This window comes from Myodes glareolus, chromosome 10 (genome assembly GCF_982192425.1).
Source record: "Myodes glareolus chromosome 10, mMyoGla1.1, whole genome shotgun sequence".
Lineage (NCBI taxonomy): Eukaryota > Metazoa > Chordata > Mammalia > Rodentia > Cricetidae > Myodes > Myodes glareolus.
The window spans coordinates 46,125,106-46,134,430 of NC_142035.1; positions in this window are offsets into that span (position 1 = coordinate 46,125,106).

The following is a 9,325-nucleotide window of genomic DNA, read 5'->3' on the forward strand; positions in this document are numbered from 1 at the left end:
TGTGCTTCTGCCCCCTGAGTGCTGGGATTAAAGTTGTGCGCCATTGCCATCACTGCCTCAGGATCCTTTGAACTTTACTTCTTTCTTTCTTTCTTTCTTTCTTTCTTTCTTTCTTTCTTTCTTTCTTTCTTTCTTTCCTTCCTTCCTTCCTTCCTTCCTTCCTTCCTTCCTTCTTTCTTTCTTTCTTTCTTTCTTCCCTTCTTTCTTTCTTTTTTGGGGGGGAGGCGTTTCCAAGTCAGGATTGCTCTGTAGCTTTGGAGCCTGTTCTGGAACTAGCTCTTGTAGACCAGGCTGGCCTCAAACTCACAAGATCCGCCCGCCTCTGCCTCCCAAGTGCTGGGATTAAAGACACACGCCACCACCACCTGGCTCAAACTTTTCTTTTAAATAACTCAATCTTTGCTTTTCCTGAAGCTGACCAGTACATTTTCTCTTTCTGGAGACCTCATCATCCCAGTCATATTTACTGTGAGTCTGCTCCCTCCCTCTTTACACATGTGTGCCCCAGCCCTTCCCTTATACACATATGCCTCGGCCCCTTCCCTCACACATGTGTGCTTTAACTTCTTCCCTTACACGTGTGTTCCCTTGGCCCCTTCCCTTACACTCATGTACCTCGGTCCCATTCCTCACACACATGTGCCTTGGCCCAGAGATCCTAAGTTTGTTTGAGGGAAGCAGATCATTGCAATATAACGTGTGTGCATAGCAAAATATGAGTTACTCAGAGGTTGAGGCAGGGATTTTTTTTTTTAAAGCCAAAATAAAGAACGTATATTTGTTTTTCACAAGGGCTTCAGTCATGCTAGGCAAGCACCCACACCCTGTGACATCCTGCCTGTCATAGGTCCAGACACAGCAAGACCAAGTGACCATGGACTGAAACCTCAGAAACCACGGACCATGAGACTTTCCTTCCTTACAAACTGACGGCCTCAGTTAGCATGCGTAGGTGCATGCGACCTCAACTCTTTCATAACCTCCTGGATTGATTTCCTCTTTATATTTTTTGTTAGGGTTTGACACAAGTGATTCCATTTTGGTTCTGACACCATGACTGGCAGCCTGATCACGCTGGTATCTGTGCCCTTGAGTTGCCCCTTCTGTGGATTGTAAACTGGACAGTGGTTCACTCAAACCGAATACAGCAGCAGTGGGTGAAGGTCTCATTTTCTGCGTCCAGTCATTAGGAGGCTGCAGCTTCCACTTCTCTGCATCTCTTCAGTGTTGTTGACTAAAGCTACAGAGCCTTTAATGCCAGGCCTGTGTTCTATCACTGAAGCACACCTTAGTCCCATCTGGTCACTTTCTTAACTGCCTCTCCAGGGGAAGCCTGCTGCCATAATGCCACAACGTGTGAAATCTGATCTTTAATGTGTTTGTAGAGTACTGAGGACATGTATAGGCCCATGTGAAGAACGAAAGCCAGCCCAAAGCCATAAGAACAGGATCGGAAGTGGGTCCTCCTCCCATCACACACGTGATGGCAACCTCAACAACTTGCCTTCAGCCCCTCGAGAACCCAGGCAACCCTGCTACCCCATATTCCTTGCTCTCAGAAAGTGTAGTGAATGTTTGTTTGCAATTGCAAATTTGGGGTGACTTCTTATACAGCATTAGCTAACTGATACACCCAATAATTCTGACTTTTCCGTGACAATCATACTGTCTGCAAATAACAGCAGGCTTGTTTGTTGCTTCCTTCCTAGTCCTTCACTCTTCTTTCCTTTTAATAAATCCTCTTTGTCAACTTGGAATGAACATTTCTGGAAGATTCTTCTTTTGTATGTCACTGAGGGAATCTGCAAACACAGTCCCCTACTGTCACAAACTATGTTTTCAAGTTTCCCACATTGGAGGAAATCACAGGGTAGCAATCTGGAGTGCCATGGCTCGTGGTATCCCAAGAATGGTGTTTATCCCCCCCCCCCCGCTCCCAGGAAGCACAGCTAATGCTTTATCATAATTGTCAGAACTGTGACGAGTGAAGCAGAACCACCTCTTTCCTTTCACTCTCCTTTCTAGTCTGGCGACAGATCTGCTGGAAGCAACTTGGTTTTGTTTCCAGTTGTGGTAAGGCAGAAAGTTTCTGTTCCTCTATGGACACAAGGTTTGGTGAAGTGTTTAGTGGCAAGAATTTTTTTTTGTTTAGTTTTGTTTGCTTGTTTGCTTTGTTTCTTGAGACAGGGTTTCTCTGGTGTCCCAGGCTGGCCTGGAACTAGTTCTGTAGACCAGGCTGGCCTTGACCTCACAGAGATCCATCTGTCTCTGCCTCCTGAGTGCTGGGATTAAAGGAGCCCACTACCACCGCCCAGCCCTTGTTTTTATTTTTAAAAAGAATTTTAGGCTGGGCAGTGGTGGTGTACATCCTTAATCCCACCACTTGGGAAGCAGATGCTGACGGAGCTCTGTGAGTTCAAGGTCAGCCTGGTTTTCAGAGCAAGTTCCAGGACACGCAGAGCAACACATAGAAAGTCTATCTCAAAACAAAACAAAACAATTTTTTAGAATTATATTTATCTATCGTGTGTGTGTGTGTGTGTGTGTGTGTGTGTGTATGTTGGGGATGTGAATGTACTTGTACAACAGCATGCAGGGAAATCAGAGGACAGTTTTCAGGATGTGGAGGGCAGAGGACAATGTGGGAGTGTCTCTCCTAGTGAATTGTTCCAGGGGATGAAAATCAAGTTCTCAGGCTTGGCGGAGAGTGCCTTTGCCCACTAATCCATCTCCCCTGCCCAAGCCTGCTGTTCTGACACCCTCTCTAAACCATTTTTAAAAGACAGTTGGAGTGCTCACCTCAGCAGCACACATACTAAAATTCAAACAACACAAAGATAGCGTGCCCCCACACAACCAGTGGGGCAGTTACTCAACTGGCAAAGTGCTGGTCAGGAGAACCTAAGTCCAATCCCCAGCACCAGCTGGATGTGGACTGGAAAGATGGCTCAGAGGTTAAGAGCACTGACTGCCCCTTCCAGAAGTTCAATTCCAGACAACCACATAGTGGCTCACAACCATCTGTATCGAGATCTGGGGCCCTCCTCTGACCTGTAGGCATACATGCAGACAAAAGCACTGTATACATAATAAATAAAACAAAAGGAAAAAGCTGGAGGTGGTGGCATTTTCCGGTGACTCCAGCACTGGAGAGGCAGAGAAAGGAAGAGGATCAAACCCCCAGGTTCTAGACAAACTCGTGCACGTGTGTGCACGCACACAACACATGAACACACACACACACACACACACACACACACACACACACACACACACACACGAGAGAGAGAGAGAGAGAGAGAGAGAGAGAGAGAGAGAGAGAGCGCGCCCTGGGAGGAGTCAGGAGCAGGAGGTGTTAGATGAAGGTGATGCTAGGGATGGGGGGAGGGGAGGAGAGAACGAATGTGTCCTTGTATTAACACTGCAGAGGGTCAGGTGTGGTGGCTTAAGGCTTTAATCTTAACATTTGGGTAGCAGCAGCAGGCGGATTACTTTGAGTTCAAGACTAAGCTGGTGTCCTGGCCTACAGAGAAAATTCCAGGCCAATCTGTCTTTAAAAGGAGTTTTGGGAAATCCAGGGGTTTGCAGCAGTAGCCTCGGAAGAGTGACTCCCACTGCGGTAGACTGTGGGAAAGACGCTCCGACTCTTAACTGAGTCATTTGGAATTCCTGTGGGCTGGCCTCTTGGATGTGGTCATCAGTGAGGAGGAGAATGTCAAAGTTTTTATTTTCAAAGCTTCCTCCTGGACTTGGGTTAGCATGATTTGTGCACTGTGCACAGGAGTGGGAGTCAGGTTACTCTGTGGGAAGCCAAAAAACCGGAATCCTGCTGAATACAATGCCACATGCCTGATGGTTCCAGAACTCAGGATGCCTGGGAAGGAAGACTGAAAGTTCTAGGCCATCCTGGGCTACACCCATCTCAAAGTGAAACAAAACAAAGCAAACACAAGAAATAGGGAAAAGCAGCTGCCGTGGGTACTCACCAACAATTGTGCTGTTGGTGGACTAAGGGACAGGGAGGCTGATCCTCAATCCCGGGCTGTGCTCCCCTGGTCACCAACATCACTCTCACCTGAACGCTCTGAGGAAGGCAGCATCCCAAACTACATTGGGGTCTGGATTCTGACGGTATACGACTTAGAAACACTCCAAACCTGTGTCTGAGGACCCGAACTAAAGCTTTCAAATCCAGTCATGGGCAGCCAAAGAAGTACAGGAATGGGCAAGGAGGCCTACGCATGGTGCCTCGGGCACAGCAGAAGGATGGCCCCAGCCCTCCGCACAGGCACGGGAGGCAACGCCAGGACTTTGGAATCCTTTCAAAAGGAGCAGAAAATCCTGACTCCAATGTGGAACCTTCAAACTTTTAAATCCCGGCAGCCAATGTAAAAATGTACATTTCATTTTTGAAAAGTTATAAACAAAGAAACAGAATGTTCTAACCTGGGGTGGCATGGGGACGGGCGAGGAGGACAGAAAAAGGAAGGAAGCATGGCTCTGTCATCTGTGTTAGGACACTTACCTGTGCACAGAATATGTGTGTGCGCGTGCACATCCATTTATTTATTTGTTTATTTATTTATTTACCTATTTATTTATCACCAGGCAAAAGGCTGTGAGAATGACTATTGCTAGGGAGGGTACCTGGGATAGAACGGATACAAGTCCTTTTAAAATATAAAACTGTTTTATCGTTTTATTTGTACGGGTATTTTGTCTGCATATATGTCTGTCGTGTACCACATGTATGCCTGCCTGGTGAACAAGACCACATAACTTCTCCCTGCCTCAGGGATATTGCCCTAAATGAAACAAGCCAGTCACCAGAGGGCACGCTCTGTCTAGTTACACGCACACAAAGCACATAGTAAAACCATGGAAAGAGAATGTTCCAAGGGCTGGGCAGAATAACTGTTTAGTGGGTAGTTTCCATTTTGCAAAATGAAGGTTTTAGCCATCTGTGGCCTAACAGTGTGAACGCGGGTCACACTATTGTACACTTGAAAATCACACCACAAAAGAAGGGAAGAGAGGAAAAAGGGGAGGGAGAGGGAAGGATGTAGGGAGAGAACCTGAGTCACCAAGTCACCATTGCAGAACAGTCCGTTCAAGTCTAGTAGCTTCTGTCCCATCAGGACACGTGAGGGGGAAACCTGCCTGGACAGCTAGACTCGGGTCCTGTGCGTCCGCTAAGCATGTGCCCTTCCCTCTGGGCTTTTCCCTGCCCACCACCGAGTGCTTCAATCACGTGAGCGCTGTCGTTCCACTTTCTGCATTGGAAGAGGATGTGTTGGAAAGCCAATCCCACGTGGGCTATGAGTTTTCCCACCATGCTCTCCCCACACACGGACTAAATTCACCTGATTTTCAGACACTCCCAACGAAAGAGTAAATTCTCAATCTTCTGAGCTACGTCCTCTGATGTTGCTTTGTTCCAATACACCCTCCCTAGCATGATGAACTAGAACCTTTGAAACTGTGAGCAGAAATTAATCTTCTTTAAGCGGCATGGCAGTGTGTGTGGCAGCGTGTGGCAGCGCGGCCGTGTAGACGGAGAAGTCACCGCTGCAGTCAGCGCGGCTGCAGGGGCATCACGTGGACCTCTCCTCGAGCACTCACAACAGTGGCTGCCGCTCATGGGAACTGTAGAAAGTGGGCTCGACGACTTTCCAGAACTGGGGCTGTAAACGTGGCTCCTGCCAGTACCTGCCAGCATGAGGCTAGACTCATGGGAACCAAGGAGGGAGGAGCCAGCCACCAGAGCCCAGCAGCAAAGGGCCTAACCGCCACCTAACAGTTTAAACTTCGGCTCATGCAGAGAACACTACACACTTGAAAAACAACAACAAAGCAGGTCCAGGCCGAGAAAAACCTCTGAACAAATTACAATATGCTTGAAAAACTGCTTAGATGCTAAAAAAAAAAAAAAAGAAAGAAAGAAAAAGAAAAAAAAAGAAAAAATTGGTATAGATTGTCACATAAACAGTTCAATAAAATAAAGTTTTTAAAGAAAAGTAAAGTAATATTTTTTTCTAAAAAAAAGCCAGAAAGGATGGGAAATACATGGGACACCTGGATCCTGTATGTTGCTTTGTTGACTTTGAATTTTTTAAATGCTGATGAGCAAACACCAGCTGCTGAGAGACCTTGGATTGTGAAAGGGATTGATGAGTTAAACCAGTATATATACTTTACGGATGTCTTGCCTTCAGAATAGAAGTCTGGAAATGTGTTGTTTCCACAAGAAATGAAAAACTATGGATCTCTTCAAAATTAATAAAGATAAAATGTGACCAGGGGAGACCTCTTGAGGATCTTGGCTACAGACATGAGGGAGGAAGCCACGAAAGACTGCAGGACAGGTGACCTAACTGCTGATTCCTCTGCATGGGAACAACTCTGAGACCAAATGAGACATGATAAATCTTGTTGGCCATTCGGGAGGCAGAGATAGGCGGATCTTTGTGAGTTCGAGGCCAACTTGGTCTACAAGAGCTAGTTCCAGGACAGGTTCCAAAGCTACAGAGAAACCTTGTCTCAAAAAAACCAAAATAAATAAATAAATAAACCTTGTTGGCTACAAAATCCTCATAATATTTGGTCATACAGTCCAAACAGACTTATAAAGTCTCTTACCTACTCAAACATAAAATAAATCATCTTTAGTTGACACGTACACATCACACAATTCTGTATTTGTGTTAATACAGATATATATGCTACCTTTAAAAGTTGGTATGTTTTCAGAACCAAAGGACTGGGCGTGAATAAAGGCAAGACTAGTCCAAATGGTCGAGCCTCTCAGTTACAGTTTCCTCATATGAAAAAGTTAGTCCTTGCTCTTTCCAGAGCTGCAAGGTCTCTTGTTGAGAAAAGGCAGACAGGTTTGCCTTGCTAACAGCCTTCATAGGAAAAGATAAATGGGTTTCAGACGTAACTTTCCACTAAAAAAAAAAACCATGATTTGAAATGAGTGTTCTCGGTAATCACTACTGTGTCTCTGGTAAATGATTAGATGGAAAGAAAGAGTGATAAAATCGATGCAGGATTGAGGGTCTAAGAAAATGTTCTAAGATATAAAAAAGGTCTGAGGATGTGAGAGCTTATGATTTAAGATATACATGCAAGTTGTAAAGGTATAAGTAAATGACTTAGGCTATGGGAAAAATGGAAAATGTTTTGGATTTCTTTCCCATTTTATGCTATCGTTACAATAGGATTTCAAAAGTTCAGAGTTTTAACATTGATCAGTGGACTTCTGATAAAGTGATAGAGCATTGACTACTTATTGCTCGGTCATAAGCTCAAGATTTTAAATTTCTTTTGGTTGTCTTCTAAGTATAGACTTAAAGGTGCTTCTCATTGGACTAAAGACACTTTTGTCCAATCTATATCTGGCTCTCTGAGAGAGGAAAAATGTCCATGTTTCCTATCCCAAATCTATATCTTTTGCCAGGACTCAAAAGTGTGTCTATTCCAGCTGTTTTACAGATACCCAGTTATCTGTTTTTTTCTACAGTGTGGATTTCAGTATAGATTGGTGATGCTAATATATCTAAAACTTTTATGTCTTGTTGTAAACTAAAACATTTCATGTAAGCTTCAGAGATTTGAGGGAGTCATAGGACTTGGATCCACTTCTCACAGGTCAAAAGGATCCAGATAAGTATAGTCTAAGCTTCCCCACCTGTCTATTCCTGATGATTGCATCTCTCTTTCTTGGTCCCGGGACTCCTCCCCTTCCTCAATTACTAGGACCATGGTCCGGAAAGTTTCAAATGTAATATTTTCCTTTAAGTTCCTAAATTTTAATTTCTGCCCCTAGTCTATATCATTTTCAGCAAATTTTCTCTTGGCTGGCAGACATGTCCAAGCATCAGCTGCTGACTACAACATGCTACAAAAGACTGTGAACCCTGGACTTGCTGAAAGCTGATGTGAACCAGTCCAACTTATGTGAATGCTCCCTGTCTCTTCAGCTGGGTCAGTAAACCAGATGCTTCTTACTAATGCCCCGTTGCCTGAATTCCTTCCTTGCCTTTGATTAGTATTCCAGTCTTCCTGGGCCCTAATGACAGTGACCTAGTATCAGCAGGAAGTAGTTGCAGAAGAGATTACGTTGCCAATTATCCCCCAACAGACTGACATGTTCGATCAAAAGGAAACTCTCTGGCATAGGGGGCAAAATAACTACATATAGTACCTGTTGGAGTACTAAGAAAGGTACCTGTAAAACCAAGTGGACTCTGCTGAAGAAAATTCTTTTGTACACTGCAAATATTTGTCACTTGAATTGGTTTAATAAAAATCTGACTGGCTGATAGCCAGGCAAGAAGTATAGGCGGAACAACCAAACTAAGGATGCTGGGATCATGAAGGGTGGAGTCAGGGGAGTTTCCAGCTAGATACAGAGGAAGCTGGACATGTATGAAATGAGGTAACAAGCCATGAACCACGTGGTCGAACTTAGATAAGAAATATGGGTTCATTTAAGTTATAAGAGCTAGTTAGTAATAATCCTGAACTATTGGCCTAGCATTTATAATTAATATTGAGTCTCCATGTCAGTTATTTGGGAACTGGAGGGCAGGAAAGAAAAGTCTGCCTACAAGACCTAGATCTATCAACAGGAAGATTCATTAGCTGAAATAGATCTATAGTATGATAGGGCACTCAGCCTGATCTATGTAAAACAGAGAGGTTATTGTACAGCTTTAAGAGAATCATTAGAAATCATCTGGCTGCAACCAGGCAGTGGTGGCACACACCTTTAATCTCAGCACCTGGAAGGCAGAGGCAGGTGGATCTCTGTGAGTTCGAGGCCAACCTGGTCTACAAGAGCTAGTGCCAGGACAGGCTCAAAGCTACAGCGAAACCTTGTCTCGAAAAACAAACAAACAAACAAACAAACAAACAAACAAATAAATAATCTGGCTGCACTTGCCAAAAAGGGGACCGAGGATGAAGTAAATAACTGATCTCCATTCTCATTTCCAGGTTCCTTCCAGATAATAACTCTGCTGTCAGCCACCATAGGGATTTTGGCCCTTCTGCTTCTGCTAATTTCTGTTGGTTCTTTCTTCACTGATGCCTTAACTAAATGATAATTCCTGCCTGGGTACCATTAAGCTGATATTTATTAGATCCCAATACAAATGGGTACCAATCACAGGGTCAAGGATTTGACTCAGGATAAAACTCAAGGGAGGAATGTGAGAGCCAAAGTTTTATGTTTTAAGTTTTAATTACTATGCCTTACAGTTCCACAAAACAAAATGTTTCTGATCTGCAAGCCCCTTGCCCAAGGACAAATAGCTCCTGA